Genomic DNA, 26,602 nt, shown 5'->3' with positions numbered 1-26,602 from the left:
TAAGTCCTGAGAGCCGGAGCGGCGCGGGAAGACCGGGGGCTGCGGGAGTGGGCGGCGGCGACGGCGAACGGGCGGCGGGCACGGGAGGATGCCCTGGCTCAGGCGGGCGGACGCCTCGCAGCTCACAGACCAGGCGGCGTTGTGCCGGCCGCGGTAAGTCCCGTTGGGTCGCCGTAGCCGGACCGGGGAGACACAGTGTCGCCCCGTGAGAGGGGAGATGGCGCCTGGCCGGGAAGATGCAGAGGACAGGAACCAGTACTATCTGCCCGGCTGCACCTTGGCTCCTCGCCACCTTGGGTACCCAGGCGGCGTGAAGGGGCTGCTGTGCGACGTCGGTTAGAGCTAGTGAGTCTGTGAACTGAGTGCGACGGAGCCTGGCAGCTCCGGGCCAGGCCGGGATACGGGAACACCAGCCTAGATGATTCCGATCATTCCCTGGAGCGACCTAGCTGAGTCCAACAGGGGCTGGTGAGCGAGGCACCCGTGGAGCTGGCACTGAAGTCCACATGGGACAGAGAAAGAAAGGGCCAAAGGAAAGGGAAGGTAGAATTCAGAAGGACCTAGATGAAGTAGGGGGCACAAGAAGCTATCTGGACGGAGGACAGGACTTCTAGAGCCCCTTACGTCCGACCTGGAAGAGACCGGGTTTTATGAGCTGTCCGGGCCCTGGCAAGCGCGACAGTCTGCAGCCTTGGAGCCGCCAGTCCTGGCGCCTAGGTGGGGGCAAGCAGATGCGCTAACGGGGTTCAGATACTAATTTGGTTGTCCCCAGGCGAGATTTCTACTCTTCATTCGCGCTCTTCTCTCTGTATAATGGAGAAAGAGTGGGCCACCCATGGAGTTGGAGACTTTCCTTAAGAAAGGGCTTTGGGCATTTGCCTGTTCGGAGGACCCTTCCCTCGGTGTGGGAGCCTTTCAACTGAGTTTTGTGGAGGCAGCGGAGGGGCGCTTGGCTTTATTAGAGGAAAAAAGAAAGGGGTCTTCTAGGAGTCCTCATTTTCTGTGGGGTCTTCTGGCAGCAGAAGCTCAGGCACGGGGCACCTCCGACTTAAAGTGCGCACCACGCTCCTGGCTCCTGCGGTGTTAGCTGTGGTGGTGGCGCCTCTGCGCTGCGGGTAAGAACTGGGCTGCCTGCGCCTATCAGAGCCTCACCAGGTTTTTGGTGCAGCAAACGGTGGTCCCGGCGAATTTGTTGGGGGGACGGACGTCGGTTGGGGCAATACCGAGGGGTTCTTTTTTTCTGTTTAGAATCAAGCAGTGGACATGCGTCTGTGAGGCCCTCTCCTACAGCCCAGTGAGTTTGGTCAGAACCCTAAGCCAGAGGCAGCGAGCTGCGCAGACCTGCAGCTTGAGCCCGGTGACAGCCTCTAACCAAACCTCAGGGCCAGCCAACTTTTCTTTGCCAAGGTGTCATTGCTGGAGCCTCGGGGGTGCGTGCAGAGAAATGGTTTCAAAGAGGAAAAATAGGGTCGCCAAAGTAGCGTCAACAGTCTGGTGTCAGTTTGGAGGATGGGAGTAAGAAACTGAGAGGAATTTTCAGAGGAGCTGCATATCCCTTTGACCGGCCTTTTGAAGTTGCAGACCACAGGTGCGGGGCCTGTGGATGTATAAGAAAGCACCTCTCTTTTTTGCTTCCTTGCTTCGCGCCTTCAAACACTTTGGCCCCTTGCTAGGGTGAGCTTGGCTCTGTCAGTGATCAGGTGCCCTTCTTTCTCACCCTGCCCCCACTGCCTGCCTGTGCAAAGAGGACTCATAAATCAGTTGGCCCTTTTCAGTAAGGGAGAGGACTGCGCCATGGGGGCAGAGGGAGTGAGGAAGCACCTCAAACTTTTCTATTGCAGAAATTTCCAGTGGTATAGAAACGCAGAAAGATGCCCCTGCCCTTTCCTTGTTTCTCGGAGTACTGGATGCCTTGTTTGAATAAAGGCTTCAAAAGCCATGCCCCAAAAGATGGCTGTTTGGGGGAGGGATATGCTAATTAGCTTGGTGCAGTTATTCCACATCACACAGCTAGATCATAGCATCACTTTGCACCCTGCAAGTTTATACAATTATGAATGTATATACAGTAACCAACAAAGCAAATTTATGGGTCGAAAATAATAAATTATATTGCCTTTTCAACTTACTTTTTGAATGACCTAGCAAAGTGATAGGTTTACATATGGAATTTTCATTTTGGTTTTAACCTTAAGAAAAAAAAAGGCATTCTTAGCTGACTTCATCTGTCTGCACATAGTCCTATCTATGTGGCTGATGGCAGTTCATAGCGGGTTGGCCTGACCATCAGAAATAACTGTTATGTGTTTGGTTTCTGTGCTGGATTGAATCCCAGGGTCTCACCACAAATGCTAAGCATGGTTGGGTTACATTTTAGCTCCAAAATATGTTACTAGTGATCCCACTTAGAGCACAGATAATGTTCAAATATGAGGGAAGACATTCCTCTCCCCATTCTTATTAGAGGCGGGGGGGGGGGTGGTGGAAAGACAGCCTGCTATTCTTCCTGGACAAACAGGGAAAGGACATTGCAACAGGAAAGACAAATCCAGTTACTAAGGAAAGGGGACTTTTAAATTTTTCTATACCTATCTATCTGGGGGCATGAGTGATATTTTAGTTGACCAGTTGCCACAAGAACAACAAAATAATTGGGAGAAAAATTGGTAAAAACTTTACTCAGTTCCTAAATATACAATTTTTTCCACATTTAACAGTGACATACATGTGAGGGCTGCAACTTGTCCTTCATATTAGCCTCCTCCAGTGAGTCTTATTTGCCAGGAGACATTTGCTTATGTAAGTTTTCTCTGAGACACCGTCTCTGCTGTTGCCGTTGCAGGGCTCACTGGGAAGGCTGCATTCTCGAGGGGTGCATTGGGAAGCCTTGGATGGCCTTCCTGCCATGCTTACTAGGCCCTCAGAAGAGGCGTCCTGCCTGGGATTTGGTACCCAGTGTGATTTTCATACTGTAGAGAGGTGCCACACATACCAGAGAAGGCCGGGGGGGGGGGGGTTGCAGGAGGAATGTCTTCCCTTGCAGACCCCTGCTGTACACCTCTGTATTTTCTTTGGGATAAGAGTCATCTCTGAGAATGTCAGTGGAGTTCTGGGAGCTGGGTAGACTTCGGAATGCCTTCATGAAGAGCGCTGTAGAAAGGGATCCTTGGTTAACCTTTTGTTAAGTGGACAACTGTCATGTCGGTGAGTGCTTTCACCACGTCCTCCCAGATAAAACCTTGATATGTTTGTGTTATGCCAGTGCAGGCCCCTTTCTCACATTGTCCCTTCCAAGTTTCCCCTGCCCATTGGAGAACGCAGATCCCCAGGGATGGCAGGCACTGGCACAGTATTGCAACCTGTGGTTTGAACAATGGCAGATGTTAGACACACTATGAGACGGGAGGCCAAGGGGTCCATTTGTCAGTATCAGCTGGTAGGAGCCGGGGACACTGGAATGCTCCATGGGGCCGTTTTACAGACATACGCTCGTGTGAGATGTTCCAAGGGCCATAGCTTGTGAGCTCGTTTCACTGCACTGGGGACATTGAGGCACAGTGTCCAAAAGGTGAAAATACTAAAAACATTGAAGGCAGGCTACTCAGTCTCTTACCCAGGCCACCAGAACTGTAATAATGAAGAGCAGCAGGTAGTTTTAGATGTGAATTTTTAACATTCTCGGCGCAAGACTCTTGCGTGTTTCAAATTATTGCTGAGAGTTTGGAAACCTATTTTAATTGGAGGCTGTGAGCAATCGAGCAGCACTCTGCGACCCAGTTCCCTGGCCATCGTTTCTTACAAACACTGGTGTTCTGGAGGCAAAGGGAAGAGTGAGTCTTCTGTCCCCTGGCTGTCTCTCTGTCCCTGCAGAACTTTCAGAAGCAGTGGAAAGGTTGGTGTTCCAAAGTCTGGGCTTTCCCACTGAACTTTGAATGGGTTAGAGAAATCTCTTAACTTTCCTGAGATTCTGTTGCTTTTCCATCACATGCTTCTCAGGATTTTAAAACAAAACATTTAAAAACATCACCACTGTTTGCTAAAGAAAGGAAGCGCTAGGTAAAGGACGCCCTTCAGTCTGATCTTAGTTGCTGTTCTATTGTAGTCACCACGACCGCAGTAATTCTTAATAAGGATAGCATTTTATTGAGCTTTCTCACAGTTTCAGAGGTTTAGTCCATTATCAGCAAGGCAGGAAGTATGGTTGCATTCAGACAGACATGGTGCTGGAGGAGCTGAGCATTCTACATCCGTATCTACAGGCAGCAGGAAGGAGCAATGAGAAACTGGATCTGATTCTGGCTTCTGAAACCTCAAAGGCACCCGCAGTGACATACTTCCTCCAACAAGACCACACCTACTAAAGCTTGCAAACAACCCCACTGCCAATTCCCTAAGCATTCGAATATAGGAGTCTGTGGGGGACCATTCTTATTCAAAGCACAGCACAAGTCTTAACTGACTGTTTCTTTTGGGCATGTTTTCAGTAACTGACTAGATGAGAAAACAGAATGGGCCTGCCTTTCCTGTATCTGTATCTTAGAACTACTGGTCATCAGGAGTTCCAGGAGGACAGGTGTGTCCACTTCCTGAAGGCAGCCCAGCTGTCCCACAGGAATGTGTGTGAAACGGTCAACAGTCTTGTGTACTGAAGATTTTCAGGGACCACGGAGACAGACACGTGAGCAGTAGTGTTGAATACAGCTAACTTAGCGAAAAGTGGATTCCTATCACATTACAGAACTTTCCCGACTCATTGCTTACAATTCATTGCCTAAACCATCATGTCAGATTACCAACAAAAGCCAGCCACCGTGTGGGACACATGATGATTTAGACTATCGCGATGATTTAGGTTGTGTACATGACACAGTCTAAATCATTGTAAGTCTCCATGTGACAAAGAATCTATTAAATCTGTTACCCAAAATAAAGTAAAATAAGGCAGTCAAGAAAAACAATGAATGAGCATTGGGATTGGAAGATCAGTTAGAACCAAATAACCATAAATGGAGATTCTCTACCCTCTCCCTCCCTCCATATCTCTCTTTCCTCCTCCTCCTCCTCCTCCTCCTCCTCCTCCTCCTCCTCCTCCTCCTCTCCTCCTCCTCCTCCTCCTCCTCCTCCTCCTCCTCTCTCCCCCTCTCTCCCTCCCTCTACTCCCACCCCCTACACACACACACACACACACACACACACACACACACACACGGAAGATAAAATAAAAGCTGGATCTAAGCTGGATCTGTATACTCTTATAATCCCACCTACCCAGGAGGCTGAGACAGGGAATTATAAGTTCAAGGCCTACCTAGGCTATATAAAATGTTTATGGCCAGCCTGGGCAACTTAACTTATCAAGAACCCATTGCAAATGAAAAGAAAAACTGAAGATGAACTAGGGATATAGCTCAATGGCAGACTGCTTGTCTAGAGTGCAAAAGGCCCTAGGTTCAATTTTCAGTACCACAAAACAAGCAAACATTGTTTCAGAAAACACAGAGACAACTTTGGAACTTCATGTACATAAACCAACATTTAGAATCCAGTTAGTATTACTACAGAGACAAACATTTTGCTACTGAATTTCAAGTGTGTGTGTGTGTATTTCTGTGTGTGCCTGTGGGTGTTTAAATGCCTTTATTGGCTCTTATTTTTAAGTCTTTGTTTTAGGTGCATTGGTGTGAATATGTCAGATCCCCTGGAACTGGAGTTACAGATAGTTGTGAACTGCCATGTGGGTGCTGGGAATTGAACCTAAGTCCTAACTGCTGAGCCATCTCTCCAGCCCCTTCAAATATGTTTAATGTGAATTTTTTTGTTGGCTCTTAGTTCCTAGCTGGGTTTAAGTTGTATTATAGAACACTTTGAGGTTGTAACTCAGAGAGAGGAAACTTAGATTTAGCCTAAGATCCATCTTTCAAAAGGGCTTATGTGGAAATTCATATTTTGAACAGTTGTGATATCTCATTTGAATCTATCATTTGATAGACTGGGCTACCATTCAGATGTGTGTCTATCTGTTCCTTCCTTCCTTTTTTCTTGGTCCAAAAGTATTTAAATCTAAAATTGCAAACGTGTTTCAGACACTAAGAACCACTACGGTCGCATTCCACTGCCTCAACTTTAAACACTTCAGAAAGCAGAACGTTGTGTTCTCACCTCCAACACATTTGGGATTCAGCCTTCTCCCTTAGGAAATTAAAACAGTGGATGTTATATAAGCCTATTCTTCCATGGTGGGTATAATATGCATTTAAATGAATTCTTATGGGCTTGGTCCTCACCTGGTGATGATGGCTCTGAGCTGGAGCAGGTTTGAAACAAGTGGGTTTATGTCCCAAGAGCCACTCTGGGGCAGAATTGGGACCAGTGCATATCCATGGTGAGGCAAGCTCAAGAGTGAGTTTTAGTAGATTTCTAGGATCCCCAACTCATTCTATGAGAGACTGGCACCAGCCCCACACTTAAAATGGAGTCTAAAAATGCATCTAGTAAGATACAAGCACTTCTACACCCACCTTCAACTCCAAAAATCTCAGTTTCAGCCTGTCTTCCATATGTTTTCTTCATAAGAGACCCTATTTCTACCAGCTGAACATACCATGGGATACTGGTGCAGGGCCTTAGGGTGGTGAGAAGAGGAGAAGAGGTGAGACTTCGCAGGAGAGCAAGCTATGTGTAGCATCTGAGAGAGAGATTACAGCAGGGTCTGTCCGGAGCTTGCAGTTCAGACATCTCTAGATAGACTTCAGAACTGTTTATCTGCATAACCCAGAACAGCTCCCTGAATTTAAAGCCACTGCAAGCAAAGAGGATCTGCAGGCTGGACCCCAGCCTTGATATGCCTGTATGGGATCCAACTTTTCACTTTTCCGCTGTCTCCCACCCACCTCCCATACCTTCCATCTCCTCTACAGATCCAGGAACTGGCTGATTGATGTGCCAACTACCCCCTACTCAGCTCTCGGGGCCTTAGTCCAGTTATTTCAGTGCTTTGACATAAAAAAAATTCTCAAATTGCCTGACAGGAATAGAATTTTATTTAAAATGTAAATACAGGGAAATAATTGGTTTTACTATTTCCTTACTCTCTCTCGCTTTCATTTGTACCCTGACACCGCTGGTGTGTGCACAAGTGTGTGTATGTAGGAAGGTGGGAGTGTGTGTGTGTGTGCGCGTGCGCGCGCACGTCACGCAGATGTGGCTTCTCTGACAGCAAGGGTTATGTGGTCTGCAGTACAGCTGACCAAGGGGCTCAGAACTGCCATATCCTGAATCCCTAGTCACCTTCTTTGAGCCCCTTGTCCAGGTCCTGGTGTGTAGTGCTCATTGGCACCATTGCTAATCTGACTGATCCTACTGACTGGTGTCTTGGCTGTGAAAAAGAGCCCCAGATGTGTTTTACAGGACTGCAGTTAGCGATCCATGGGGAGAAAACCTACTTGTTGACTCAGAACTCGTAGAGCTCTGCAGTTCCCTTTCTTGTTGCTGATTTTCCAGGCACCTTTCTGAGAACGGCACACTTCAGGAGCCTGGGTCACAGAGTGTGTCTCCATCCCACATTTCAACAACTGCCCTATTTGATGAGCATCACCTGTCTACATGGCCAGGGACACAGGAAATGTTGGTGTAGACATGACTGGAGCACCGTGACCTCTCTCCATCTGTGCTTGGCCATGACCCAGCCTCCAGCACTCCCTTCTTTATTAGAGTAGGAGTGTTTTTAAGTGTCCAGGTTTTCTGTGGCCTCAAGATTGCATTTGGGGAAGTTGGAATTTTGATGCTTGCTTCCCATCTTATTAGTTGACTATTTTTGCTCCCTACACTGGGAGGCTCCTTTGCAATCCACTGACCTTGTTCCCTGGCTCTATACCCAACAGAACTCTGCACCAGCCACCAATTCAGACCCTATAGCCTTACCCAGGTACACTGAGGCCCAAAGGAATAAAACACATAGATAGCTGGAATATTTGATATAAGCTATAAGCTGGTCCAGGACATCCCTGCCCCTCCATATCTTGTCTTCTAGCTATTGCAGTGACCAGCAGAGGCTTGTCTGACTAGGAATAGCAAGCAGCAACCAATTTAAGGCTCATCTCTCCCAGGGTTGGATAGAAAGACTGCCTGACAGGTGGGCTCGTAGTATTTCAATATCTGGCATGTCCACTCTGCCAGCATCGGGACCCAGGAGTGAAGAACAGGTTAAAAGTCATCATCCTATGCCTTACCTGGTGCAAAAACCTCTTCTTAGCCATCAGGACCCCTCTGCTGCCTTGGATACTCAAATGCACTATGTAGATCCTTCCATCTACCCCAAGGGCATTCCCACAGCACCACCCTGCTAGGAAGTTCTGCCTCCAGCCCTGGGCCTCATAGTCTTGGGATTTTCTGTTACCTTTGGACATTGAAAGGGCAGCTTTAGCACTGACAGACACTTTAAACAAAGGACTGATGTTCCTGGGATTCTCTGTTGCCCCAGAGTGAAATCAGTTCCACCTCTTTAGACACTGTCCTCCTTCTGAGATATGTCTGTCTGCTAAGTGAGAGTTGAGGCAGCTGTCTGTTCATGAATGTGTATGAAGGGGCTTGGGGAGTGACAATGTCAAGGGAGTAGAATGGAAATAAGTGTAGTGTGGAGAAGATGGGCAGGTGAATGGTGCCGTGGCAAGGACATGGTGAGCCTTGATAGAATACATAACAAGTGTCTCCCTTCTCAGTCCCACTGTGTCCTGGCAATTATGTATCCAGATGACATAGAGCTAGGGCCCTGGGAACATTAGCACCTCCATGGAAACTGAGCCTGTGAGGAGAGTGGAATCCTGAAGGAACTAACGGAGAGCTGAGTGCTGACTGACTGATGGGTCTCAGTCACTGTCACTTCTGCCTGGCTGCGGACCTTCCAGATTCCAAGGGTTTCTGACCCCATTTTCTAAACTTTCTGACCCTGGAATTTATATTCAGGCTGGAGTGGAAATACTGGTCTTTCTGTTCAACTCCTCACTTCAGGAATGGATGGCTGTCTCTGAAGACTGGGTGAGCTAATGGATTTAGAAAATACAGGGGTTCTAATGGAGGGGCCAGACCAACGCTTGTGTGGCTTATTTGCGTAGTGTTATGAGTGTTGGCACGGGAAAACTGACAGCAGCTTCCACTCTTCGGTCCTTATTGCTAGTGATGTTTCTCCATAGCCAGATGGCAGCACCAAGGAAGGAAACGGCAGAGTGGAAAAAGGGAAGGGGAGATGTGGAGTGTGCCTGTGGCTCCATTTGGTTCTCTCGGCACACTCTGGAGATGCCCCTGTTTTACACTTGGCCATTTGGCATGACCAGGAGAGCCAGAGGGTGCCAACCTGCTGTCCAGCCTTATGCTGCCAGAGTGGGGTACTGCTGCAGAGGCACATCTCCAGAGCATCCCTGCTTTGGGCCTGTCTCTAAAGGTCAGGTTATCTCACCCTGCTATGCTTGGCTGCTCAGGCCTCCGGATACTGCTGGAACCTACAGTACCTGCTAGAATTGTTGTACATCCTCTGAGAAAGGCAAAGAGATGGAGACTGTTCTATCACATGGTAGATCCCAAGTGGACCAAGTCATACTTAGGTTGTTTATCCGTGCAGTTTAGATGGCTTCCATGGGATACAATGCCTACAGCAAGTCAGCAAGTGAGACACAGGACATAGGTTAAGCATGACTCGGGATTTAGGAGTCCCAGAGAGCCGAAATCACCTGCAGCACATTCAGGCAGCCAGAGGGGAGGTGCTTACTGCCTCCAACGCCACAGGTCCCAGAAAAACAACAACCTAAGCTAAATAGAACAGCGGGTCTACCCTTGTTCTTCCCTTGCTCTCAACATTAATCTTTTCCCTGACGGTGGAATCTTTTTTTCCTCTGCCGATACTGCCCAGAAAACGCTGGTTTTCCTGGAACTGGTTTCAGAGCCTTATGCATTTCAGAAATACATTTTATTGTGTTGGACTTTGTCCAATAGTCTTTAGGCCAGTACATCTGTGGGGGGAAATCAGGCATGATCCCAACTGTCTCAGAAGGGCCATATCAAAGTACTTCTGTCTCTATAGGGTCTGGCTTAGTCCAGAAGAGGATCTTCAGACCCCACTGGTGATGCATGTGTTCCTCCCTCTGCATCTCCCCCATTCCTGCCCTTCCTGCTTGTTACAAAGCGTTGTGGGATGAGCTATTTTGCAACACTGTGATCAAATGACTGGCAAAAACAATACAAGTGAGGATTTATTTAGGCTTACCATCTCAGAGTTTTCAGTCCTTAGGCTTTGGCTCCATTCATTCTCAGCCCATGATAAGGAAGAGTGTCACGTTGCTGTGACCTACCTTTTCCATTACATTCTAAAGTTGGTCCCTAGTTGAGGGCCAAGGTTCAACAGATAATCCTGTGGTGTTGTTTCACACCCAGACCATAACTGGCACTCCTAACCAAGCTGGCCAATGGCATCACTGTTGGCTGTGGATTTTAGATCTTCCTCAGCTTACAGTGGGATTCTGCCCAGAGAGACCAATCCCATGATGAAATATGGTAAGTTTAAACTGCCGTGAACACACCTGAGTGTTATTTTCCTGTTGCCATGATCAAACACTGGGACCAGAAGCAGCTTACCAGAGGATGAGTTCACTTGCGTTTATGGCTCCAGAGGGAAGAATCCGTTGTGGTGGGAAGGCACAATGGAAAGTGGTGGCCATGATAGCAGACGTAGAATGCTGAGAACTCACATCTTCAGTTGCAAGCATGGAGCTGAGAAAGGGAACTGGAAACAGGAGAAGGCTAAATAATCTCAAAGCCTACCCCCAGTGGCGTACTTCCTCCAGCAAGGCTGCCCTACCAAAACCCCCCAAACAGCACCACCAAATGGGGATCCAGTGTTCAGATACCTGAGCCTGCAAGGTATATTCTGATTCACACCACCACAGCACCCAACCTGCCGAGCATCTAAATGGCTTAGCAGCACACAGGCTGTATTCTCAGTTGTTTTCCCTTGGCACTGCAGGGCTCTCTGTGGCTGTGTCTCTCTGCCCTGGACAGCAGGGTGAATAAGACCCAGACACAAGAGCACCACACTGGATAAGAAATGAATTCAAAATCCAGAATATATTCATTGCTGAATACTTACCAGTTTGCATCACTGTAGAGTCGGGAAATCCTAAGCAGAGCCATTGTAAGTCAGAGATCACTCGCAGATACAGCTGGGTCCCAGCTGATTTCTCTATTCTAAGCTAGTACTCAAGGCTCGGCCTTCAGCTCATTACATGTGATGTTCCTCAGTGGCCACATTCTCTGCAGGTTCCCTACCATCCTCCAGCCCTCCTCCCACTTCCTACCTCCTCTGGGAGGGATACTCAGAAATGGGGTACCCACTCCCAGGGGTTTCATTTCTTCTCTTTTCTAGGCTTAGCTGCCGCTCCTACCTGTCTAGCCACTCCTTCTCATTGGACACATCTGGACCCATTTCTGACCACCCTGTCACAACCTTTCTGCAGCTCCTTCTACCTGCCACCTGGCTGTGAGGATTGTCCAGAAATAAGCTGACCAGAATGCACATCTGCCTCTGGCCCCTTACTAGCCTTCCCTTCCTCTTATCAGGCATCCCCATTCTAGACACACAGTACAGACCATTTAAAGAGAATATGAAGCTGTTGAAACAGTAGCTACAGGCCCCCCAATCTCATCACCACTTCCCCCTAATTCCAGAACATGGGGTTCCTCCTACCCTGTCACACACTTGCACATACGTGCATCAGTGTATGTGTGCATACATGCCATATGCCCTCCTCCATGTCCAGCTACATTTAGCTTCTTCTCACTAACTTCATTCAGAGCTCATCTTAGTTATCCCCTTATCCTGATGGTGGCCTCCTCTCAAGTTCAGCATTTTCACTTCTGGGTGTCTCTGGTATCTGGCCTACCTGAACCCTGCTGTGGCACTAGCAGAACCACCAAAGATGAGATATCGAGAATTGACTTCAGCAATATGTGTCTGAGATCCAGAGCGCAGACTATGTAGATTTCCTCATGGAGTAAGAGAGCAGGAACCCTTCATGGTGAGTGATAGGGCAGAGGCCGTTTAATCAGAATGTCAGTATTCGCTGCCTTTTAAGCTTGATGGTGTGAGTCACAAATTCATGAAAAAATAATGAGGCTGCAATGCTAAGCATGTCTTTGCGTGAAGAATTGTTCTACCAGATAATAAAACCAAGTGGCAAGATCACATTCACTGACCTTGCATCCAGGCAAGTTTTAAGAAGGAGGTGGAGAAAGTGGATCCACACCTGTTGTCAGATTAGAGAATTGGGCAGTCACTGTGGAAAAAAAAATGGAGGTACCAAGGAAGATTAAACAGCATTACCTTGTGATCCAACAATCCTACTTCAATTATCCAAGATAATTGAAAGCAAAGTCTTGATATTTCATAGCCATATTATTGGCAACAACTAAAACATGGAAGCCATCAACAGATGAATGAATATGTGTGTATATGTATATGATGGAATATTATTCAGGCTATAAGAAGAAGGAAATTCTGACATATGTCATAACCTGGATGAACTACTTGGGTACTTAAGTAAAATGAACCAATCACAAAAGATACATACCAGTAGTCAATCTTATGGAAGGTGGAAGGAGGGTGGTGGTTGCTAGGAAGAGAGGAGATAGTGGGTTATTGTTTATTGGTTATGGGGTTTCAGAAACAAAATGAGAAGGTTTCAGAGATCTGTTAGAAGCTAACACGGTTCACTTAATGCTATTGCACTGTAAAGTACAAAGTGGCTAAGAGGGGAAATTTGATGGCAGTACACTTTTTACCATAGCAACAAACAATGATAACTACATTTGAACTTTTAGAATCTTAGATATTGGCAAATAGTTTATAGGATGTGGATATTATCTACTGCTATGTAACTAACTTGCCCCAACTCCATTCTCATGGTTCATTGGGTTAGGATTTGAACAAGGGTCCACAGAGACAGTTTGTCACCCTTTGTGGCTTCCCAGATATCTGGGATTGGAGTGTGCCTGTTTGCGCCCCCTAGAACTGGGTCATGGACACATCTCATCTCTGAGCTTGCACCCAACACAGTAGCTTTGAAGTAATTGATTTCCTTGTGTTAAAGATGATGATGTGTGAACAGGAGGGAGCCAGCCTCACATAACAGTCTCCAGTTCATACTATGTTAATTCCATCCTGCTCTTCTGCTCAGTAGCAAGGCTCTAAGCCAGTCTAGACCCAAGAAGAGGCAAACTGGACCCTTTAAAGGCTTTGCAGTTACATTCGATCTATCATGGAGAAAACCCAGGACAGATAAAACACACTAAGATATATTCCTGGGAACCCAGTGCTAGGGACGGCAATGTGGGGGCCTGGGGAAAGCATGGAGCGTGGAGGAACTAAGCAACTTGTGTGCAAAGCGTTTGCATCTCCCCCTCACGACCTCACAACACATTCTGAGTGAACAGAACACCGTAGCAGTTCATATGAAGTATTCAGATGGTAAAATTTATGTGATTTAGGTTTTACCAAAATAAAAATAAAAACTACATTAGAAATCATATAATCCTGGGTACTAGGAAACCATTAATAGACTTTTCTAGTTGTTTTTTGTTTGTTTGTTTTGTTTTGCTGTTGGTGCTTAACAAATTGACCTCCAAACGTAGTGCTTTGGGATCTGTGGATCAGGAATTTGAATAAGGTGCAAGTGGGCAGACTGTGTAATCATGTAATTCACGGATTCTGGGGAGTATAACTCCTATTACAACAGTCTCTGAATGAATATAAGAAGCATTAATATAGGTATGTAAAAAGAAGCCTGGCTATGTCTAGCCTGTAGCAGAATACCTTAGCATTGGTGAGTATGAAAACCATTGATAAACTAAATTCGTATTCTATATTCTACATAAAGAACTGAAAACAAGAGCTGAAAACATACAATTAGTAGAAATGAACACTTGCATCAGAGAACAAGAGACCTGTTTCAGTCATGCTGTTTGCCCCTGCTCTGTGCCAGGAGTCTACATACATCATGTACTTCACCCAGCCACGTACTTCCACCGTCTTACCTCCTGAGAGAGCTGTCCTGGGTTCCCCAAGACTGCAGTCTGAGGGTGTTCCTCTGCCCTGAGTGGATGTGTGCCTTCTCTTTTCTGTGGTAGCAGGTTTGGCTCAATTCCCACAACAGTGGAAGCTCTTCTAGAGCCTGGGTTGCTCGGCCGGCATAAGCTAAGTGTGGTGTTAGGCTCAGAAACACAGCTGAGAAGACTGTAGCCATGCCCAGGGGGTAGGCTACCCTGTGCTGTCACGAGTGTGATGAGAAAGGTGGACCCAGGCCTCTGGCCAGATCAGTAAGTAGAATGCTGTGGCAAGAATCAGCCATGACCTAAACATAAATGCTCTGGACAGAGGAGAGAGTTCCGATTTCTAGGCGAAGGGAATGGGGCCCAGTCAAAGGTTAGAGAGGCCGGGTCTTGTGAAGTGTCAGATTTTGAGGTGACTTTAGAATCTAATTTGCACTGACGATGTGACTAGGGTTTAGGGGACAACTTGAGGAACAGCAGGTGAAGTCAGACAGACTCACCTCCCCTGGGCTTTGCCTACTACTGCATTCAGATTACCCCAAACTTAGTGCATGAACTCCTTGGAGGTCAGCTGCGTCTTCTAGCCCCAGATGTGAGCACTAAGGGCATCTGGACCTGGAAGAGTTGGGACTTGGAAAGCTGGGATCCTTCCCCAAACTGTTACCGGAGGGTCCCCATGTGGACTCTACATTAGGCTACACCATTCTACCCCACAGCACAGTGTGGCAGCCTTCAGGTTGTATGCTTCTTAGTGACAGTTCACAGCTCTAGCTCAAGTTTTCTCTCTTATTATTATTATTATCTCTTAATAAATCTCAGGAGTTCCAAATATCCCTGCCGGCACCCTCCTCCTGCTAACCTGAATCCCACCTAAGTAGACTTGAGGGGAGGGAGCAGAGACCCATACCTCTCCTGGCAAAAAGTGCCAGGGCCACAGATGGCATTAATGTGAGACAAGAAATACTGTTCACCCTCAGAAATATGAGTGGACACAAATCCTAAGCGGGAAAATGCTTGTGTACACCATAAGCCTTTATGTTACATGAAAATGAAAAGAGGAGCCTTTCTCATCAGACGATTTATTAAGGTTTATTTTTAAAAAATTATACTAATTTTTCTTAGTCTTAATTGTTCTCCAATGTCAGTAAAAATAGTGTGTCCGACTATTCTTAAAAGCTTCACCTAGAGTGTGAAGCTTCTCTTAAGGTCATAAGTCAGAAACTGGGACAGAGATGAATGGCACCAATTTTACGTGCTGTAGGGACACATTACTCTTGTGAAAGGGAGTTTAAGGGCTTGGAATTCTTCAATTTCATCACTTCCAAATTCCTTTAGTGAAATGGTAGATTAGAAAGTTGGGGGAAAGATTGGAAATGTCGGGTCATCATTGTTCTGGGGACTTCTCCAGACTTACACAAGAATCGGTGTCAATGCCAATTGTGATCTACCTTCTCTGGGCTTTTGTTGTTATTGTGGTTTTATTCCTTTTTCTCTTTCCTTCCTACACTGTAAAGTCTCCCTTAAAGTATGAATATTTGAAACATGCAGATATGGCACAGGTCAGAAGTAGAAGAGCAAGAAATTACAGAAGCCGTGTGTAGTCATCCTCCTGTTCAGGAGCTGAAGAATCGAGCCCCCTCCCACCCCAGATGTGAGCCTGGAGGCAAAAGGTGCTGACTCAGTGCCCAGTGAAATCAGGACTGAATCTCTATGATTTCACAGCCTTCCCATCATGGCTGCTATGTGGCTGCTTCTACTCCAGATAGCATGTATGAAGTCAAAGAAAATACAGAGGGTGGACAGAACCTCCCAGGAGACTCCTTAGCTAGATCCATGGCCACCATTGGTTATAAGGAAGTATGGAATAAGCATGAGGATTTAACGTTCCTAGCATCCCAAGGAAGGTGGGAAAGGTGACGGATTGGCATCCATCAGTGAGTGCTGCATCCAGCCAATGCCATGCCCCCAGGGCACAGCCTGGGGCATGGTTTTCAGGCAAAGATGAATGTGTTTGTAAACTCAGAGAGGAACCTATTAGTGACAGGCTTGGTCAGAGCATCAGGAAGACAGATCTAGGGTGGAAGTTCTCTGTACTTTCAACTGTACAATGCAACTGGTGAGCACGTTGGCTGAATTTCACTGTGACCAGCTCCTGGATCACACCTTGAGAGCACCCAGATCCAGAGTGGCTCTCATATTTTGCTGACTGTTAGACTCACTTGAAACTATTTAAAAACTGGCTCACCTTCTGTAACAGTTTGGAAATGCTTTAAGTGTCTCGCTCACAGCTTTCTGAGCTGGCAGCTTCATCCGGGTATGGTGGTTGAGCTGATGGAACTTTGGGGATCTAATGGGGAGCTTGTAAGCCCCCAGGGATGCTATTCTTCAGAAATGGATTAATGCTGGCCCTGCGGGTGACTTGGGTCTCAGAAAAATGAGTTAGTTCCTAAAAGAATGGGTTTTTATAAGGAGTAACCCCGGTCCCTCGGGGCCTCTTGCTCATTATGTGATGGCTTCCTCTTACAGGCACTTCCGCTATCTTGTCAGCTCCCCCGCCAGAGCTGAGCCATTCCAGTGCCCTGCTCTCAGCTCTCCAAACTGTGAGCTGATTAGACATTTCTGTGTGTATGTGTGAAGTATCAACCTCAGGCATTCGGTTATAGCAACGGGAAAGAGATGACACGAGAGAATACTCAACTACTGTAGGTGAAGATGGAGCAGTCCTGGGCAACCCATCAGCATCAGTGTTGACTGCTGCAGCATTCAGGAGGCGGCATCTTCAAACTGGTGCCTGTGCCAGCCACCTGGGCTCCGCAGACCTGCAGGTTACAGATTAACCCTTCAGGATTGGGCCTGATAGCCTGTGTTTCTAACAGGTGCCAGGTGCTGCTGGCTCGCAGGCCACACTTCAGCAGCCAGGTCGTGACGGGCTGAGGTGAGGAGAGGGGACCGGAGGGTAGGTAGGTGTATTGGGGATGTATTGCCAAGGGAGGTAGACACGGTTTCAGCTGAAGATGCTGACAACAGCTTGTTGTGGTCCACATCTGTTTTTACTTGCTGTAAAGAAACTCCCATTATCTGGATTAGGAGTCAAGAGGACCACACACTTGAGGTCATCTTATGTAACCCTACAGTAAAAAGAAGCACTAGCATCCATTTCGTTTACACCTGGAGAAGGGGAATGAATGTAGCGTGCGACATCTCTACTGCCACACATCTGATTTGGGGGCAGTTTGTTGTAAGGAGGCCTGTGAGGGACTGGGGCTTCAAAGCCAGGTCTCTCTCTTCCCAGCCCCACAGCCCACCTGAGTTCATTAATCTCTTTGCTTTGGCTTCTCTATTTCTAAACTGTAATGAGTCCCATGTTCTCAAAGAAAGGGAGGGAATACTTGCAAAGATATGCAGTACGTTCTTTAGCATACAGTCGAATCAGGTAAATAAATGAGTGTAAATCTGCAACACCCACCCACACATGTGCGTGGGATAACGTCTTATTCCTTCTCTAGAGGATCTTGCTTCTGGTGATAGTGGGTGATTGTTTCTGAGGAAGGATCTGTGACTAAGCTCCCTACTCTACACTGCCAATGTTTTCCATTAAGAGTACTAGTCTGCTCTCCACGTGACCTAGCATGGGTTCCATGGCTGTCTTTGGTCAACACATCTTATTGAATATGGTCTAGCTGACCATTCTCACTGTTGGGCACGTTAATGACACCACTGTGTGCCAGCCAGGCACCACAGAGTCCTGGGTAGCTAGAGGAGTGACCACAGGAGAGAAGCCAAGAACTCAGGAGCCCAGCATCGCTCCAATAGCTGGATCAGAAAACTCAGTAGCTGCTCTTTTAACCCACCTACTAAGTGTTCCGGTGTATCACCTAGGGAATGATGGCATATGGCTAGAAAGAAACATCTGTATTCATAAGTCAATTCAGTAATTCAGTCCTTGGGGAAATGTTGGCTGTGAGCAAGACCTTCACCATTGAATTTCCACACTGGAGGTACGGAAATCATTCAGCCAGGGTCCTTCAGATCCTGTGTTGATGCTGTATTCACACCTATAGAGACTTGGGAGAGCCAAACACTTATCATGCCATATGGACACAGGCACTTCCCAGGCAGCCTTACCTTCCCACCAACACTGATGTCTGTCTGTCACTGATCATGGCTTTCACAACCTGACAGGAGCTGAGAATAGACTTCCGCCTGTTGAACCAAGGTGGGATGGTCATAGTTTACTGCTTCCTGTGATAAGCAGGGGACGCTGGAGTCTCTTCCATACTAGAGCTGTGGTTGGGAGTACTAGCTGCGCCCTCCTGGGTTTTGACTGTTTCCTGCCTAGAAAGTGGGTTCTGGTTCCGGCTTCATTGACTTCACTATTCCTCGAGTAACCCTAAGTTTCTTATCATGGGTCAGGCATGTTTTGCTTCCGCACTCACAGGGACCCAGGGAGAACCTCTGCCACCTGCACTTCCTCAGAAAGGGAGACCCTTTTTTGCAAGTCCCAGGAAGGCCTTATGGTTTTCTCGAAGGGTTGAGACTTCACCAAGGAACATCACTGAACAAAGAAAGTGTGTGCCAAACCCGAGGTCGGGGGAGCTACTGAGGGGTGAGAATACCCTAGGCTGGAGAGGAGCAGGATGGGCGGGTCCTAGAGTGTGGGTTCCACTGAGCTTCAGCTCCAGACAAGACACTGGTGGTGCATTTTCAACCTGTCATGGGCAAATCCTCAAATTCCAAAGGAAAAATAAAACAACAAAGCCTGGTGGAGCCCTTGCAAGGCGTGTTAGTCTGCTTATTGGGCTATGATGAAGCCTGAGGTAGGCCAGCTTTACACAGAAATATCCTTCATTTAGCGGTTTTGTAGTTTTGGGGGTGAATGTTCAGACTGTATCCGCACAGTGAAAGCTGGAAAGAGCCCTGCCAGAAGCGCGTGTGTGTGTGTGTGTGTGTGTGTGTGTGTGTGTGTGTGTGTGTGTGTGAGCATGCGTGTGTGTGTGTGTTTGTGTGTGTGTGTGTGTGTGTGTGTGTATGGGGAGGTGAGGGTATAATTATTCTGAGTGCTCACACCTTTGTGACACTGCTATTGTGCCCCACTATTAGGCACAGTCTGTTAAAGATTCCCACTTCCAATGTAGAAAGCCAATGTCTGCACACACAAACTTTTGCTGAGGAAACAATGGATAAAATCACCAGTTTTCCTAGAGTTGGGCTGTGCTGGTCTTTGCATATTCTTTATTGCCCACGAATAAACATGTGTAATCATTCAACACAAGTCCTCCTAGTTACAAGTTCCCCCAGCAGGGACTCACCCACCCACTTAGCACCTGGCGACTCAGACCACTTACAGTCTTCCTGTACTCGCTCTTCCATTCGGTCACATCCAGGCACGTCTGATTCTCCTGCCTAAAAGTCGGGTCCATGAGAATCAACATATTTGCAGAATGGCAGGAATCCAGGAGGTGGCTGCAGTGTAGGGGGTGTGTCTATGTGGGATTAAGACATTAATTACCATAACTCTGCTCTGCTAACCCATTAATAAAAGATGCAGAGAAAGCCTACCGGGCCTGGGGCTGGAGAGGCACTTTGCAAGTATGAGTCTATCAAAGCGCTGTGGCATGCTCAAAAATGCAAGGAAGCCTTTGGACATTGCTGTGGAAAGCTTTCTTTGCCAGTGTCAAAACCAATTGCTTTGGTAGAATTATGCCAACAAACCTCAATGAATCTGGACCAGTTTTTGTCCTGGCAATTAGCACACACTTGTAAATTGACTCTGAATCTTGCTAAAGATTAAACAAACTTGTTTACATGGTCATAAGGACATGAATCTCAATTATCACACAATCTATCTACCTCCCCCTCACCTATACACACACTATAAAGTTGTAAAGCTTTTTTCTTGTTTTAAGTTGATTTATTTAAGTGGATTTCCCTCTGATATTAGATATCCTTTGAAAATAGTTCATGAAAATACATTGCTACTTGGGAGAGTGGCCCCTACACCTCACCTGAACAACACAGTAGAGCTGGCCCGAAGGTGTAGGTATGGGAGAACTGACCCTGAGGACTTAAACCCCTGAGAACTGGCCCCACGCCTTGCTCATCACTGCAAGCAGGAAGCTGGCCAGGGCAATACTAGAGAGCGGTGGAAAAAGAGATGGGTGGGATCAGGAGGCATAATATGAAAGACACAAAGAATAAATAGAAATAAATAAATAAAAATGCATTGCTAGATGTCAGGGCCCAAAGAATCTTAGGACGAAAGTCCAACTGTGGCGCCTATTAGCATACCAAAGTGCTAGCACTGCCCCCAACACCCCAAGTGCTCTTGACTCTTCTTACCCCCTCCCCTTACCATAAACCTCTCTAGCCCATGGGCTTTGTTTCTCTTCTCCAGTTTCTGATTCCTATACGACCCTGCCATTTCTGCCATGCAGTCACTTGGTTCTCTTTGCCCTTTCCTCTCTTGGTTCCCCCTCTCCCTGTCTCTTTTGCTTCATCTCTTTTATCTTCCTTTTTCACTCACCTCCCCCCAAGCCTCACAGCCAGCCCAGTTCAGTCTGATGGCTATGTTTAGTCTAGTTCCTTCTCTTCCTGCTCTGGATTCTTCCAGATGCCTCTGGCTGTACTCAGCCTCATGTCTACGCCAAAAACTTTCTCCTCATCCATACCTCGGAGTGGTCATATCCTCATTTCATTCAGGAGAGGTTTTTCAGAAGATTCTTCCACAGGGATGTCACAAACAGGGATGCATTGACTGGACTATGATCATTTAGGAGCACGGACTTTCGTTGACAGGGCATGACTAACTAGGGCTCTGTCTTGGCAGTGGTCTGCGCCAAACAAGGTCATAGAACAGTGAAAGCTCGAGTTTCACATTCATGCTCATAACTCCACAAGCAGAGTTAAAGAGCAGGTATCAGCAGGCAACCACCTCGCAGATGAGAGTCTCCTCCCAGCTAGGTACATGTGTATTCTGAAAAGCGTAAGTGGGAGCTTTTCCCAGAGGCTTAGCTTTCTCATCCAACCAATCAATGAGCGATTTGATATGCCAAGTTTTACTCCGGGTGCATGGTATTCAAAAGTTGTGACTCAACCAGAGTCTCAATGTGATGGTGTTATTTGTGTGAGGAGAGAGTTTGAGGTTGTGTGACTACTCAGAAGAAAGTTCACACGGCTGCTTGGTGGAGGTTTGTGGAGCAGCGTATGCCCAAGCTGTGAACAACAGTGTGTTCAAGAAAATAATCCTGCAGCAAAGATCCTGAAGACAAGAGTGATCTCACCTTGCAAAGACATACACAGAGCATCAGAGTAGAGATGCACAGGCCTTGAAATCCAAATGGAAATCCAGATAGCATGTGGTGCAGGTGAAAATTGAGCAGAAATGTGGTTGTACTGGCTGGACACACACTTAGAGAATCACCAAGCAGGAACAGTCGTTAGAGATGATCTCAGAGCATCCATTAGAGGTTAGATTATCTCCTGGGTCTCAAATAGGTTTGTACTTCAGTCTATGAATATGGGGATGGTTTGGCAGGCTCTGTGCAGTAGGAAGATGGGATGGTTGGCCTTTCTAAAGTAGGCATGTAAGGAAAGAATGAGCATGGAAGTTTTGAAGGCAGGGGGAGAAGAGATCAGGTTACAGGTAATAAATAGATGTTCTTGTCCAGATGATGTGGACTGAAACAGTATTTTCTATGGCTGGAGATGGGTCGGGCCACTGTGACTCAGGATGACTCTGGGGTTTCAGGTGCAGTGACTGTGTGGTAGTCTCCATGAAGACAAGGGTTGCTACCTGTCTTGCTTTTCTATTCAGTGCTTAGAAAATGTCTGGTGCTTCTGTACAGCTGAGCGAATAGACAGTGTGATGGAGGAAGGCAGAATTCTGCATCAAAACTTTGTCCCAGTGCTCACGTCAGCCAGTCATGCTCAGAGGGCTGGCATGATGGGGGTTAAATGAGGCATGGAGGCACCATTAGCATCATAGTATCCCCAAGACCTAGGACTAGCCAACCTCAGCCAGGTAAAAGAGGAACAGGTTGGGTTCCATCATCATCCGAATGTATGTTGTCTAGGCAGAAGACTGGCTGTGGAAGCTGGGATGAAGAACAGTAGACACCATAGACTCTTTCCCTAAATGGAAGCTAGTCCGCCCATGACTTACTATAGGACCAGGGATTGTGCTTAAACAAAGCAGAAGCCTCACCAACCAGAAACAAAGCAAGAGATATGGCGAGGGAACAGTGTTCACATGGCAGTCTGATTAAAAAAAAAAAAAAAGCACAGGCTGAGTAAAACATGAAAGACTCATGAGGCTTGAGGTTGAGGAGTTGAGAAGAGGGTGAAAGATGTAACAGAGGGTTCAGAGTCAGGAACTGCCTAGCCCTGATGCTCAGGTGAGTCGATTAGTTATCAAATATACTGACAACTGAGGTTTTAATAACGTGCAGCTGGAGGAATCCGAGGTTAGAAGCGTGATGGTAGCTGAGGAAGAAAGAGGAAAGAGGAGCTTGGAGGTTGAGAAACCAAAACCTTCAGGAGTGAGAAAGGAAAAACATCGATGTCACAAAATAACATAACCCATGGTGAAGAGAGAAAGGACTACGTAATGGCATTCTTCTTGACACTTGTGTTGAAAGTGTCTTGGATGTTGAGGCCTAAAGATGACCAGGAACAGGAAGGGGGAAGCAGACCAACCAGGTCAGGGCACAATTGACAGAAGGGGGTCCTAGAGTGGAAATGGTGCCTCAAGGAGCAGGCCTGCTCGCTCCTGCCTCAGTTCATGCAGTAGGTGTGATTGTGATTGGCTACCTAGAGAAACCCCAGTGTGCAGGCAGGAGGGACTTGAAATGGCAAGTACCATGTGGTTCTGGATCCTGCCCCCCGCCCCCCCCCTTGTCCCCAGGGCCCTTTAGAGGTCTTTCCCAGCTCTGTAAGGCTCTGTGTCTAGTCCCCTTCTTTGTTGGGAGAAATGCTCACTATTTCATTTAGGGTCTGAGAAACTCTGATACCTTCTGGATTTGATTGGTAGACAGATGTTAAATAATGGCTTGTAGTCACAAAGACAATCTTACCTGCACTTGCTGCATTATGGATGCAAACAGTTGTTTTTTTGTTTTGTTTTGTTTTGTTTGGGGGGGGGTTGTTTTGCTTTGTAATTGTACTGGATTTTTCTTTTTTCTCCTTTTTTTAAATTGATTTTTATTGAGCTCTACATTTTTCTTTGCTTCCTTCTCTGCCTCTCCCCTCCCTGCTTCAACCCTCCCCCAAGGTCTTCATGCTCAGGAGATCTTGTCTTTTTCTAATTTCTACTTCCCATGTAGATTAGATCTTGGTGTCCTCATTGTTGTCTAAATTCTCTGGGATTTGGTTTGTAGGCTGGTTTTCTTTGCTATATGTTTAAAAACCACCTATGAGTGAGTACATGAGATAATTGTCTTTCTGTGTCTGGGTTACCTCACTCAAAAATAACGTTTTCTAGCTCCATCCATTTTCCTGCAAAATTCAAGATGTCATTTTTTTCTTCTGTGTAGTGCTCTATTGTGTAAATGTACCACATTTTCCTTATCCATTCTTCGATCGAGAGGCATTTAGGTTGTTTCTAGGTTCTGGCTATGACAAACAAAGCTGCTATGAACATAGTTGAGCACATGTCCTTGTGGCACAATTGAAAATCCTTTGGATATATACCCAAAAATGGTATTGCTGGGTCTTGAGGAAGGTTGTTTCCTAATTTATTGAGAAATTGCCCACCGACATCCAAAGGGGTTGTACCAGCTTGCACTCCCACCAACAATGCAGAAGTGTTCCCTTTTCCCCACAACCTCTCCAGCATAAGTTGTCATCAGTGTTTTTGATCTTGGCCATTCTTACAGGTGTAAGATGGAATCTCAGAGTTGGCAAACAGTTGTTTTATGGTACAACACTATATAGTACCATCCAAGACAGGGATGGGATGCCATGGTCCATGACTTGCTCCAGTCCTAGAATGGGATTCTTTTCAGTTATATTTTGTGGTCTGAATGTCCACAGCTTCTCATAATCATCACAAGATGAATTGCGTTCCTATTAGGTAAGAGAACAATGGCATGGTATGGTCTGTCTCTTCCCAGCTTGATGAAGGTCAGCTCTAGACAACTTCAAGCGGTTCCTTCCTTTTGATGCTTTTTTGAAGGACACTCATCCATCATTGTTATCCCTGTCTTAGTTCATATCTCAGAGTAGCTCCATTTCTGACTGACCAGCCAATGATATTGAGAGACAGATATGGTCTATGCTTTTGAACTCATATGTTTTCTGAGGGTTATCATGTAGAGCTCTTAGGAAGAAAGAGAACACATACTAGGTGTGGTCTGGAGAAAGGAAGTTAGGTTGTGGGAGACTTGCCCTTCAAGGTGATATTAGGATCTGGCCACTTCCCCCTTTCACTTTTACTTTCTGACTGCCATAAGGTAGCAGCCTCTTCTGCCGCATGATCCCTCCAGGATGTGTTGTGCCCAAAGCCACAGGTTCAAGCTGCCATGGATTGAACCCGTGAGCCACATGCCAACTTAAATCCTTTAAGCTGTTTGTCTCAGGTATTTTACCAAGGTGACACAAAGCTGTCTCACTCACTGGGGAGGAGCATGAGGAGGACAGTTTTGACTCACCGCCCTGTTGTTCCTGAGATGCATCCAACATCAAACTGATCACAGCAAGCCCACTAAAGAATAGCCTTTTCTCTACATACGGGGGATTTATTGGACAGAACTAGTCTCAAGTCTTAGACAGCTTTTTCTCAACATACAGGAGGATTTACTGGTCAGAACTAGGCTCAAATCTTAGAACTGGGACTTGGCCTTCTAAGTACACAAAGCAAAAGTAACACAATCCTAAAGCTATTGGGGATTCAAGTGGGATCATACCGACAACGTCTGCTAAAGCCTGGCAGTAGGCTAGGCAAATAGTGGCTGCCCGCTAAGTGAAGCATGCTATTATTTTTACAGGGGGAAAAAGCTCCGTTGACTATATGGCTCAGACGCAGTCGGTGTGTGACCCTGTCCCTTGCCCTTCCATGTGAATTTGGGGATACACTTGTCAGTCTCTGCCAGCAAGCCAGTTGGTATGTCAACAGGGATAGCGCTGAACCTGTGGTTCAATTAGAATTACTGCCATCAAAGATAGATGCTTTCTAGTTCACTGTCACAAAGTTTCCCCCTTTTATTTAGACCCCTGCCATTTATTCCAATGACATCTTGCAGTCTTCAGCATACAGCTGTTTCCTATCATTGTTAAACTTACTTTATTTCTTTGCTTTGTTCCCATAAGTATGGAAGGATGCACTGGAATGGATATGAGCTTCGATTGATGCTGGGAAACCTAGATGTAATTATTCACCAGGTTTTAATCCTAGGCAGGATAACTGGCTTCCCTGACCATCTGTTTCCTCATCTATAAAATGGGCACCATAACTCATCCCTGCTGTTGTTGGCAGGCTCTCCACCCAGGATGATGAGTGTCCATGGCTCAGCAATAGTAAAGTCTATACCTCCCTTTACTAGATTGGCCATAAAGCTTGACACTAAATCAAACGCTCCTGTAAAAGTTCTTGGTGGTGGGAAAATGTGTTTGCTCCTGCACTGGCGATATTTAAGATAGTCTCACACTTACTTATTCTTTGGTGGCAGCCTCTGTATCTCTTTCTAATTCTCAATTCCTACCCACTTCTTTCCTTAAAACACAAACCTGGGCACTTTACTCTGAATCCAGCCTGAGTTAGAGTCTATTAAAGGGTTTTATAGAAGCTTCATGGGCAAAGTTTAGTTCACTTACTATCTCACTACTAATTCGTATTTTCTTAGAAGTACACAATTTTATCTGAATATTTTTGTTTGTTTGTTTTTGTCTGTTTTATATGTAAAGCTTGGGATAGTTGATGTCCAGATCTTAAAAACCAACATTTTTTTTCTGTCTTTTAATTCATTTTTTTAATCATAAACAAGATCTTTAGATTTCAAAATGATAGGAAGGGGCTGAGTACCTGGTTGGAACAGGACAGGTCTTGTCTTCCTTATGCACCACACCGTAACCATGAGGAAGTAACAGACAATTGGATGGTCTCTTTCCTCAGTAACATTGAGTCTTTGCCACCAGCTTGCCTGATACCAAGGCTCTGAAATAACCCTAGATCCATTGTGTCTGAAGAGAAAGCATAGTAGGGAAGCCTCCCATATAGGGTTTCAGAACTTAGTTAATGATTCCAAGAAATATGTGAGGATTATACTCTGTTTTGGTTTTCTATTTCATCTGTGGGTTCACTTCCACTGCAACTAGACAGGAACTGTTGGCTAAATGCTCACAATTCATGGTCTTCTCAGCCTGTTCTATCTGTGTTTTTTTTTTATTTTTTTAAAAATAAAACAAGCTATCTTTTTTTCATTTTACATACCAATCCCAGTTGCCACTCCCTTCCCCTCCTCCCATCCCCTCCACCTAAATTCCCCACCATACCCTCATCCATTCCTTAGAGAGGAGC

The 26,602-nt window shown here is 46.3% G+C and overlaps 1 protein-coding gene across 3 annotated transcripts in view; it reads left to right on the top strand.

The window, feature by feature from the left end:
* Positions 1–26,602, top strand: part of Syndig1 (synapse differentiation inducing 1) — a 150,544-nt gene that overhangs the window by 505 nt on the left and 123,437 nt on the right. Inside the window, exon 1 of one of the 3 annotated variants that reach the window (XM_041670112.1) lies at positions 24–153. The exons of the other annotated variants lie outside the window; for them this stretch is intronic. The gene's annotated coding sequence lies outside the window, so the exon portion shown is untranslated. Of the gene's footprint in view, positions 1–23; positions 154–26,602 lie in introns of those variants that run through there. 3 annotated transcript variants of the gene reach the window in all.

The sequence above is a fragment of the Microtus oregoni genome, unplaced genomic scaffold (genome assembly GCF_018167655.1).
Source record: "Microtus oregoni isolate MIOR12 unplaced genomic scaffold, Mior012 000020F_ref0000438, whole genome shotgun sequence".
Lineage (NCBI taxonomy): Eukaryota > Metazoa > Chordata > Mammalia > Rodentia > Cricetidae > Microtus > Microtus oregoni.
Note: the sequence above shows the minus strand (reverse complement) of the source record. Positions and strands in the feature narration are given on the sequence as shown.